Here is a 12,644-nt window from a genome sequence, read left to right on the forward strand (position 1 = left end):
TCACCAAATTTTGGTGTAATTTACTATAGAGAAATGACAACTAATACAAAAGGTAGACTAACATATTTTGAAACAAAAAGTTTTACTTGTCTTTTCAAAAATAGTTTTCAGTTCCTTGTTTTCTAATGATTCCTTTCCACATTAATGAAGGAATTTCTATTATTTTCAGGAAAATTCAGATCTGAAGAAATATGAATATTTGCTATGTCTAATGTAAAGGTAAAGACTTGCAAGTAACATCATGCTTTATGCATGCTTCAAATTTTATAGTTTTATTGAAAGGTTTTTCTAATAATGATACAAATAGGAATAGAGTATATATTGCTTTTTCTGAATGGAGAAGTATTGGTTGGATTATTTTTAATCCAGGAGCAATACATTGCTTACTAAGATGTCCTTAATTATCTTAAAATGCCTTAATTTGGGAACACAAGCTAAACAGCTATGTTAGGTTACTCATAAGTATTAAAGAGACCTGATTGCTAGTCAAAGGTATGTATTTGAGTATACTATAGCTCTGCCTTTGGGTTTGCTGAAACCCACATTTTAATGAATATTTAATTCATANTGTCAGGCTCCTTTGCTATGAGCCTGCTTCTTCCCCTCCCGCTCCCCCTGCTTGTGTTCCCTCTCTCACTGGCTGTCTCTACCTCTGTCAAATAAATGAATAAAATATTTTTTAAAAAAAAAGGTATGTATTTGAGTATACTATAGCTCTGCCTTTGGGTTTGCTGAAACCCACATTTTAATGAATATTTAATTCATACATCCTTTGCAGAGATTCTCGGTTTTTGGTGTAGCCTTTGAGAAAAGCCAGTTTCTGCTGTCTTGTGCCCTATCCATTTACAAAATCGATTGAAATAGATTAATATTATTTTCCTTTTTGGCATTCCAATGGATTGTTTTAACCTGCATTTTGGCTTTAACCTGCATTATTACTGTCAAATGTCATACGAATCCAGTAGTTCTTAAACTTTGCTGCTCATCAGAATTACCTGTGGAGTTTATTATTTTGTTTTTTAAAATATAGATACTGACCCTCATGCTTTGATTTCCTAAATTAGAATCTCCAAAAGTGAGACTTGGCCACCTAGTTTTTTAATTAACAAACTCCCCAGTTGATTCTTCCAGATTCGTTCCAACATCCCGTGCATTAAAACCCACTGGGTTCACTGTCTGCCCGTCCATTTCCGTCTTCCACTTCAGCCTCCATGTCTGCAGGGAAGAGAAGATGCAGAAGGCTATTCACTGGAAGAACTGTCGGAGATCATCTGGTCTATACTCTCCCATTTTTCAGATTTTCCTCGACCCTGTACTTCATGAGAGAAGTGAAGTGACTTGCTTTTTGGGAGTTTTAGTTTTCTATTAGTATTATGACAACATAGTTGGACTTTTAAAAGTTAGTAAAAACAAATACAGCAACATTGATTGCTACGTATCTCCATTCTAGGGGAGAGATGCCATTTATGTTTTGGACAACAAAACTGTCCAAAGATTTCTCATCTTGCAAGTGATTCCATGATGGTTTTCTTGAGGAGACTTTTCTAGTGGTGAATATAAGTAGGAATGAACATACAGACTTAAGTTTTAGATTACGTAAAGAATATAAATCTAATTTTTAGATTGGATTAGAATATTTTTAACCCAGAAGAAAATATAATACTTGCCCAGGTGTAAGAGGCTTAGATAAAACGCAAGCTTTTTCTGCATTACAGGTAGCAGGATTTCTGGGTTAGGGTCTCATAGCCTGAAAGAGAGGAGGTAATTGGTAGAAACTTGAAGGAGAAGTCCATGGGATCACTATGAATGTCAGCAGGGAAGAGCCATAAATGGAAGGAATGCTATGAAGAAGTCTCTGTGGCAGAGGTGGCTGGGGAAATTCAGGACTGTGGTGTCTAATGCTCAATCTTATATCATGTGAATTGTTCTATAATTCTCTCTCCATTATCCCAACCTTCACTAAACTTTGTTATACACATGGTAATCCTATGTTGATGGTACTTTGGGGAATGAAGGAAGAGGGAGAGCATAGGGTGAAGTGACGTTTCTTGAGGATGGAGAATTCAGTGGAAAAGGTAGAGGAGGGAGGGAGGGAGAAAGAGAGAGAGAGAGGACACCAAGAGGAATGTAATCCCTCTGAAACTCCTAGGAGACTGGGGTTCATAATGAATGGGGATAGGTTTGAGCTATTTTTCTTGGATGTTAAAGGAAAGGGTGACCCCCAGCCCCAGAAGAAAGACTTGGGGACTGATATCTCAAGCAGTCACTTAGATTGCATCATAAGTTTCTTATCAGATGGGAGAATTTATATCATGCCACACACATTCCTGCCACAGAGAAACCTTGGGCCTTGGTGGGCATCCCCCCTCCCCCAGAGGCTGAGACTTCCCTCTTTCTCATATATATCCAGCTGTTCTTTAGACACTGTTTCAGTGCTCCCCAAGGAATAAAGTCACAAGTACTCCATCACAAGGAAGACAGGTTTACAATAGCTGGGGCCAAATGCTTAATTTAACCTTCAGGAAAGGGCTAGAGTTGTCAAGAGAGAACTGAGAGACACCCCCCCACCCCTGGCTTTTCCCAGCTTTTGTATTCTGTGATTCTTAGGAAGAGAGGGGCCAAACCCTGGTTTTGTGCAGCGATGAATAAAATGGTCTGGCTGGGTGTCAGCTGGCCTGCCAAATCTGGCAGCTGGCGAGGAAGGAACAGAGAACTTCCAAGGAATTGGCTCAATTTGCATGTGTAATGTGTTCATATATGCTGTCTGCATATAGATTGTATAATATCCATGACATACAGAGAAGAGCTTTGAGTTCCCAAGAAAGAAAGAAGCTCAGAAATAAATATTTCTAGGGTAGCACAAATCAGGATAAAGATTCTGGTCTCACACATGGGGGGATCTCAGCTGCCAGAGGCCATTTTTAGAGCCAAGAAGGCACACATGAAGACAAAGAAGTCATTCCCACAGTCAGGGCCCCAACCTGAAGCTCAGAGAGGGAGGGGGTTGCCTGGCAACAGCAGAGTCTTTCCCTCTTTCCAGAAAGTCACCCCTGTGGAGAGCACGATAAGATGTCTCCTTTTTTTTTTTTCTTTCTTCCCTGGACCTTCATTGTTCACTTAATTTCATCTGACATTGTTGGGAATCCAATGTGATTTGTTTGAGACCTCATAGGAATGCTGGTGGGACCTTTCTTCATGGAGAAACTGAGCCCCGAGGAGCTAAAGCTCACGTGGAAGCTTTCAGTTGCACTTACGGGTTTGCCGGTTCCTACTGTGGGCAAAATGGGATGACAAAAACTCACAGCTAGAAGGGAGGTGACAGGGTCCTGAAAGCCGGCAGAAACAGCAGATGGTGGGTCTACTAATTTATATGATTATTCCTACCGCAGGCCATCCTGAAGTTTTACAGCAACAGGTGTTGGCTTCCAGGCCTAGATTCACCCCTGACTGTCTGCAGTCACTTTGCCCCTGTCCTCACACTCCCAGCCTCTACAGGACATGAATCCCCACCTGCCCCTGGTGTGCTGATGCTTTGAGATTTGGTGAAAGAGTCAAAGAAAACTCACTGGGTTATAAAAGCTCTTGAGGACCAGATGATCATTTAAAAAAAAAATTCTATGTACCTTTATAGGTACCCACATTGAGAGTTTTACATATGAGGTCCTCAAAAAATACCCATTTTGTTGAGTAGTAAAAGCACCTACATTACTGTGGTGCTGCCCGGTACCTGCCTTTCCAATTACACTGTGCCATTATGCTTGGATACTGAAGGTAAGGGTGACCCCCCTGGAGAAAGCCTTGGAATGTAATCATTGACTTGGAATGTACTATTTGGATTACATTATAAAACATTTTCTTTTTTTTTTTTAGATTTTATTTATTTATTCGACAGAGATAGAGACAGCGAGAGAGGGAACACAAGCAGGGGGAGTGGGAGAGGAAGAAGCAGGCTTATAGCAGAGGCGCCTGATGTGGGGCTCAATCCCAGAACGCCGGGATCACACCCTGAGCCGAAGGCAGATGCTTAACCGCTGTGCCACCCAGGCGCCCCTACATTATAAAACATTTTCTATGAAATGGAAGAGTTGAGATCATCGCATGCGCACTTGCGTAGGCGCAGGGATCTGGATAGCGCTCACCCACTCCGCTCACCCATTCCTGCCAGGTGGAATCCTGGAGTACTGAAGGGTCACATGGGATCCAATGCTCCCAGTTGCTTCAGGTGTTATGGGAAAGGGAGCTCACTGCACTTTCCTAAGATTATTTATGGGGAAGAGATGTCCTTCATGTCCTTGAAGCTTTCAGATTTGGGTCTGGGGGGAAGGGCAGAGCTTTCCTGGGGAGTGAAACAATGCTGCTGACTGCTGGACATTTGCTGCCAGGTTGGGAGCCAATGAAGGGCAAACGGCCCCATCAGAAGCATCTCACTTGGAACTGAGTGAGTCTGCAAGATTGGATGGGAGACCGTATGCTGTTGGGGTGGGGAGGACATTTGCATTAAGTCTTCTAGTGTGTATTCCTAGTAGTGTGACCTAGCAACTTTTTAAAATGTCTCTCTTTTTCTCTTGTTTTAAATTATATATTTTTTTTCTCTTGCAAGATCCAAATCATTAAAAAAAAAAAAGTGAGCATTTATCCTTTATCTGTGCTTCTGGTTTCTGAGTCTTATGAAGTCTGCCCTACATGAACCTAGAGGAGAAGCAAAGATGCCATTTGCCTTCTCCCCAGAGTGGACCAGTCCCATTCCAGGACCACACATCCCAGAATGCCCAGGCAGGGTCAGAGTTTAGCCTGAGACAATTGAGAAAGATCCTCAACGTTGTTCATTCTGATGAGAATAGAGCATTTCTCTGGTGTGTTGTTTTCTTTTCCTTTAAGATGGTGGTGGCTGTAAATTTTACATTTTGGAAATGGCTTTTCAAAGACCTTTTTTCTGGTCATTCTATATCTTGAGCTTCAGGAAAACTTATGTAATGATGACTTATGTAAAGCACACTTCTCTGATATTTTCTCCAGAAGACTGACAGTACCAAGGCTAAATTTATGAAAGCTAAAGCTTATGAAGAATTAACTCATCTCTTTACAAAAACTAAAAATTGATCCTTTAAAATTGCCACAGAACATTCTGGTGCTTTTCCAGAGACAAAGAAGTCACTATGTGGAAGGTCACTGTTTAGTCTGGTAATCTATTGGAATGGTGGTGTCATTTCTAAATGTGTAGGGGTGTAACAGGTGTGTAACCAAGCAGGGAAGTGATTCAGAGGTGAGACTTTGGGAAGATACCTGAGTCTCAAATTTTAAATCATAATTTTATTATTCCTATAACTTATTTTATTTTATTCTTTTCAGGTTCATTGCAGAATAATTGACAAATCAAATCAGACTATATTTAAAATCATAATTTTATTGTTCCTATAACTTATTTTATTTTATTCTTTGCAGGTTCATTGCAGAATAATTGACAAATAAAATCAGACTATATTTAAAGTGTATAACGTGATGATTTGATACGTCTGCCTTGTGAGAGGATCCCCCCATCGAATTAACATACCCATCACCTCACATATTCACCTTTTATTTTTTTAAAAGATTAAAATTTTTGGTGAGAACACTGAAGTTCTACTTTCTTAGAAGATTTCAATTATACAATGCAGTGTTCTTAATTCTAGCCACTGTGCTAAACATTAGATCCTCCGATTTTATTCATCTTATTACTGAAAGCTTGTACCCTTTGACCAAACTTTTCTTAATTCCCCATCTTCCAGTCCCTCACAACCACTTTTCTACTCTCTGTTTCTAGGAGTTCCACTTTTTTCAACTTTTTTTTTTTTTTCCTGATTCCACATGTAAGTGACACCATGCAGTATTCGTCTTTGTCTGTCTGGCTAATTTCACTTAGCATAACGCGATCTAGGTTTATCCATGTTGGTGCAAATGGCAGGATTTCCTTCTTTTTATAGATTGAATAATATCACATTGTGTGTGTATATGCCATATTTTCTTTATCCATTCATCTGTCGACAGACTCTTAAATTGTTTTTATACCTTGGCTTGGGAATAGCCCTGCAATGAACATGATAGTATAGATATCTCTTTGAGATAATGATTTCGTTTCCTTTGGATATGTACCTAAAGTGGGATTGCTGGATCATATGGTAGTTCTATTTTCAATTTCTTGAGGAACCTCCATACTATTTTCCATAGTGGCCGCACCAGTTTGCATTCCTGCCAGCAGCGTACAAGGTTTCCTTTTCTCCACATCCCCACCAGCTTTTATTTTTTATCATTTTGACAATAAACATGCTAACAGGTATAAAGTGATATCTCATTGTGATTCTGATTTGCATTTCCTCAGTGACTAGTGATTTTTGAGTATCTTTTCACGTACCTGTTGGCCTTTTGTATATCTTCTTTGGAAAAATGTCTGTTAAGGTCCTTTGCCAATTTTTCAGTTGGGCTATTTTTTTTTTTTTTACTATTGAGTTGTATGAGTTTTTTGTATATAATATTTTGGATATTAACCCTTATTGGATATGTGGTTTGCAAATATTTTCTCTCACTCCATAGGTTGACTTTCCAGTTTGTTGATGGTTTCCTTTGCTGTGCAGACTTTTTAATTTGATGTAGTCCCACTTGTCTATTTTTGCTTTTTATCTTTTGTCTTTGTTTTTGGTATCAGATTCAAGAAACCATTGCCAAAACCCTTTATGTTTGTTTCTAGTAATTTTACGGTTTCAGATTTTACATTCAAGTTTTAATCCACTCTGAATTGACTTGTATGGTATGAGAGTCCATTTTCATTCTTTTGCATGTGGATATCTAGTTTTCTCAGCACTATTTATTGAAGGGATTATCTTTTCCCTATTGTGTATTCTCAGCTCCTTTGTCAAAAATCAATCGACCATGTATGTATGGGTTTATTTCTGGACTCTGTTCCCTTGATTTTTGGTTCATTTTTATGCCAATACCATACTTGTTTTGATTACTATAGCTTTGGTTTTTAAAAAAGATTTTATTTATTTATTTATTTATTTATTTATTTATTTATTTATTTGACATAGAGGGAGAGCACAAGTAGGGAGAGAGGCAGAGGGAGAGGGAGAAGCAGGGAGTCCAACGTGGGGCTCACTCCCAGGACTGTGGGATCATGACCTGAGCCAAATGCAGACGCCTAATGGACTGAGCCACCCAGGCGCCCCATGTTTTGATTACTATAGCTTTGTAATATAGCTTGAAATCTGGAAGTGTGGGGCCTCCAGCTCTGTTCTTTCTTGATGGCTTTGGCTATTTGGAGTCTTGAGGTTCCTTATGAATTTCAGGATTATTTTTCCTATTTTTGTGGAGAATGCCGCAGGGATTTTGAAAGGTATTGCATTGAATCTTTAGATCCCTTTGGTTACTATCGACATTTTAACACTGAGTTCTTGTTAGAATATATGAAATCCTGTTTCCCAAAGTGCAAAATTTAGATCTAGGACTGTGTTTCCCAAACTGACTGAAGCATCCATGGGTGCCTCAAAACTCAGGGCGTCACAAAATATTTTATAATTTTGAGCAAAGCCAGTGGTATCTGTCAGACACTGAGTGAATGACTAGGTCAAGGTAGCTCACAGTTTCAACATTAGGTCATGCTTTATTTCTAGTGGAGACAGCATATTTTTGCAAAACTGGATTTTTGGCAGTTGCTGTAACAAAAGGCAAGTATTACATGAAAATCAGTGTGAAGCAGGAAATGACAGTGGTGGTCTCTGCCTGTTTCCAAGGTTTGAGAGGTTGTGCAGTGCCCAGTTGGCACACATTTCCAGTAATAAGCTTGTGGGGTTATTTAAGAATGAAACAAATATATTTTCTTTGCATTTGTGGATTATTTTCCCAAAAGAGTACTGAAATATGAAGACTTAGTTATTTATTAAGGCTTTTGTACCTAACAACTTAATAAACAGAACCGTTAGGTATTTCTTTGAGCCAAGGGAGGCTGTGAAACAGTTCCCGAGGGGCTGTTGAACAGAGGCTGTGGTCTACAATGCCGCTTCTGTCAAAAAGTGGCTTCTGTGGAGGAGGAGGAGCAGAAAAATACCCCATTGCTTCCTCCTCTGCCCTCTGAACTGCCAGCACCTCCCACGGGCTGAACCCCACGGAGTCCGTGGATTCTCTAGATTCAGCCTTCCTGGCTCAGACCAGGGAGGGAAAGGCAGGTAGGGGGGCTAGAGCGGGCTAGATCCCTGACTGACTGCAGTTCTGTGTGTAGCGAATAACACGACCTGCCTTCCAGTGGACCCCAGATGATGGCTCACCGTGCAGGGCTCCCTCTGTCTCTCCCAACGGTAAACGCCCTCCCCCTCCCCACGGAGGTTCTGCTCTTCCCATCAAGCTTACTTCGCTCCTTCGAAGTGCTGGTTTAGCATGGCTGATCGGGCCCCAAAGATTTTATCAATCACAAATGAAGGATTGTTATTTTAACATAATCAATAATTGGTCATATTTATTCATGTTAGACTATCAGGAGATTGATTCATTCATTAAGGAGATACTTGAGGACCATCTGAGATACGAAAATGAGAGACATAATGTCTGCTGGGATAGCCTGTCTGGGATAGCTGAGTGGCCCTGGCTTGTTGACGTCTCTCTGCATTGGTTCCTTCCCAAGTGGGTGTAGGTTTAGTCATGTGACTTATTTGGCCAGTGGGTCAATAGCAAATGTGACACGAAGAGAGAGTTAAAAAATGCTTGTGTACTGGATCCTGCCCTGTCTTGCTGCTGGAAACTTCCACCACCATGTGGACAAGTCTGGGTCGATCTGGAGGAGGAGTGGTCCCAATTACCCCAACCATCCCAGCTGAGGTCCCAGAAATGCTAGAGAGACCGTTAGACACCCTCCAGCACAACCAAGTCAGCCCAGACCAGACAGCCTCCCCCCCGGGGAAACGTTAGGACTGCTTTCCAGACCTGGAGAGGACGTGCCTGTGTGGGCCGCCCGTGTCACAGAGCACAGCGACTGCCCTATAAGCACAGGTGCCTGGCCCATGCGTGCAGAGCAGGGGCGTGGGTGGCCTGCGGGCAACAGGCAAGGACAGGCCGAGGGGGTCATGTGGGAGCTGGGATGTGAAGGGGTGGCTGCTGGAGAAGAGGGCAGCAGGACGAGAGGCAGCAGAAGAGCCAGGGTGCAGGGGGAGCTGGGCCCAGGATGGAGTCCCAGGGCCCCGTGGGGGTCATCCTGCTGGAGGCGGAGGGCACGTGTGTGGTCAGGTGTCTCCAGAATCCCTGGGCTTCCTCCAGCCTGCGAGTAGAGACAGGGACCCCCAAACCCTCCTGCGGGAAACCGCGGCTAAAGATTTGTCCACAGAGTGCTTTCCGAAATGTTTGCTTTTACTTTTCAGGGTTTTATGACTTGACCAGTTCTCACCTTTTGTGCACTCACACTTTTGGTGTGAGGGCAGATCTGTTGATAGACATCATCTTTGTGAACAAGCCTGGGGCTGTAAGAAAAATAATGTCTTGGGGGCCCGCAAGGACATATTTGTCCCCTAGGAGCAGGCCTGAGCTCGGCGTGTGTGGTCAGCCCCCCATTCTCCTGGGTCCTGCCAGAGATTTAAAGGGGTCTGATATTAGAGTTAACTTTATGTTGCCAGTTTATTAAGCTTCTCTCTCTCTTTCTTCCCTCTCCCTCTCCCCCCCTGCCATGTGTTTGCAGTACGTCAGAAGCAACTGGGAAACACAGGCTTTGGGGGAATGTCTTTTTCTCCAGCTTCTCTTGGTACCAGGGGCAACAAAGAAGCCACAAAACACTCCCTGTGGCTCTCGGAGCAGACACCGGGGCCCGATGGCCAACAGGGACAGGGTCACAGTGATGGAACAGTCCTCATTCAGCTGTCATGCCGAGAATGTCACACACCACGCCTGGAAAAAAAGTCTTCACTCATGCTAAATATCACTTTTGCCGGCGTCGTTCTTGACCCCTTCTGTCATAATTCAACACAATTCACACTGTTACTGTTGTGTGAAAGAGAACCATTTTTCTTTTCTTTTTCTCACAGAGATTCAAAAGAGTAATTTCTGAGTGTTCCCCTGTCATGTAAGAAGGCACGTTTTGATATGACTGCGCTTTTCTTTGTTAAATCCACATTTTGTTTGTTTGTTTTGTTAAATTCAAATTTAATTGGGCAGCAGACTGGGAGTCTGAGAAGAGATTACTGGAATCCTTGCAGGGATGGGGAAGGGCTGTCTTAGACCAAGTTTTCATATCGATTGCAAATGTCCAGTCCACATATCTAATAGAGGATAGCAGAGCTCCAGCACCTGAGGAACAGAAATGCTTTTGTCAGGGGCTCTGCTAGGTTTGTTGATGACTGCTAGAGAATTTAGCCTCCATGAATGAAAGTAGTAACTGGCACAGAGTGCTGACCCCACCATTCCCACCATACTCGCTCTGAGTATCTGGCCTTCTCCGTCATGGAAACCATTCACACTCTGCTGAGGGAAGCCGTATCCTCAGGAATATTCCCAGCTACCACGCAAGAGCCACAGTCTCGGCTTTGGACTCCAAGCCTCTTAAAAGTTTGACTCATGTATCTATTACCTGTTGCCGTATAACAAATTATCCTAAAACTTCATGGCTTCACACAGCATCTATTATTTCACAACGTTTCCAAAGGTCAGGAATCTAAGAGTGCTCAGCTGGGTGATTCTGGCTTGGGGTCTTGTGGGAGGTTGCAGCCAAGATGGCGGCCAGGGCTGGCATGGGGCTGAAGATCTGACTGCCAGTTGGTTCCCTCCTTTGACTGTTGGTGAGAGGCAGCAAGCACGGGGCTTTGATACTGAAAGAAAGCATTCTAAGCTGAGATGTCCTTCTGCAGCTCTTGTCAAGGGCCAGTGTAGGGCTCAGCATGGGAGATCCAAGAAGGTGGAGAGCTGACTAGTGATTTGGCCCAGGGTGTGGGCAGGGGCCAATACAGTCCCAAGGGAAGAGGAGTTGAACTTAGTTTAGACGATTCTGAAGAGCAGAGCTGCTGCCTTCCCGGGCACAGGGGGCTCTCATTTACAAGAATGAACACACACCCGGGCAAGAGGTTTGACTATCTGACAGAGAGGATGTCAAGTAAGATGAAAGGCCGTCGGCAGCCGAGATGAGAGCTTGAGAGTGACCTACTTCTCTACCCCTCCCAGCTGATTATGGGACAGAGTGAGGCTGAACCATTCGTAAGTCCTGCCAGAAAGAGCTTCAGTGAAAACTACTCACGAGCAAAGGAGCGGATGAAATGGTTGCTTTTTGTTTTCTGGGGACTCCAGCACACCCTGATTTTCAGGGACCAGCCTTACAGTTGTGTGCTCTGGGTTAACATTACAGGCCAGCACCAGTAGAAAACCTGAGGGTTATTCCGGTATGGGGTTCTGGATGATTCCCTTCCAACGACACCATCTTACAAATAAGAAACCAAGGTTCTGGAAGTTAACTGACCTCCCCAAGGCCACTGAGTTACGTGTGAGGGGCCAAGTCTGCTCCTGGACATCCTGGCTTCTGACCTGTAGGCCTGTGCTCTCTGCATTATACCCTGGAGAGAGTCAGACGAGGTTCTATGTGACAACGAGTGCCCTCGTCCCAATATAGCCGGTGAAAGCGCAGGGCCCCCCTATCCGAGCTGTGGTGCCTCAGACGCATGCTTTCATCAGCAGACCTGAGGGCAAGCAGATGGAAAGGGATTGTTTCGGCTGCTAATGGATTTCCCCTGCATAGGCCCTGGACACCCCAAGCCTTACACGTGACACGGGATGCGGCAGAAGCCTGCTAACACTGACCAGCGCTTCTGAAGGAATAAATGATTCGTGCAAAAAGCCTTTGGCTCAGGGCATCTAGCAGCTTTATGTGGCTGTCCTGGATTCTTGCAAATTAGCCTTCCTGTGACCTCCAGGGGTTGGAGAACCCATGCACACTCTTCTGTTCCCTGTGGGCAATCTCAGTTCACCCAGACAGACCCTGTTGCTGCCAGGAAAACCCGTATTTCTACGTCCCCAGGTCTTGGAAGCCTTCACATGGGTAAGGCAGGGACTCCAGGCTATTCCCTGATGAGGCCAAGTTGATGGCCATCACCAACATATTAGTGTCAGCTTTTCAGAACCTCAGGAAGATGTGTTCGTGTCAGATCAGTCTTGACAGTGAATCCTATGAATTAGTGACTTGCTTTTGAAGGCTGAGCCGGGAGACCAGAGGCTGTATAGAACCAGGCACTTACAAAGTGAGTCGTTCACAAGCAGCCGTTGCTTTTCTGTGTTGTTCACAAGTCAGGGCCCTGGGTAGTGCGACAAGAAGCGCAAGAGGACAGTGCATGCTGTCCCAGGCTCGACCGGCCCTGTGGGGTGTCTGCAGGGTGCTGCTGGCTTTAGATGCTGGTATTTGCCCCTAGATTCTGGCCACGATTCACTTCTCACTGTCCAGCTAACACCCCTTATGAGATAATTATTGAGATGATCTTTACCTGTGTGGTCCTGATTTCGCGTCCCTGCCGCCCCCCCCCACGAGAAGAGCCCTCCGTGCATCTCATCTATTGCCCCTTCAGCCCCACAACCCATCCCCCTCTTCCCCATGCGGCTGTGACAGTTGAGCACTAGGGGCTGCTCCTGGGCAGCGGGGGGGGGGGGGGGGGGGGGGT

Source organism: Ailuropoda melanoleuca, chromosome 10 (assembly GCF_002007445.2).
Source record: "Ailuropoda melanoleuca isolate Jingjing chromosome 10, ASM200744v2, whole genome shotgun sequence".
In the NCBI taxonomy this organism is placed as follows: Eukaryota; Metazoa; Chordata; class Mammalia; order Carnivora; family Ursidae; genus Ailuropoda; species Ailuropoda melanoleuca.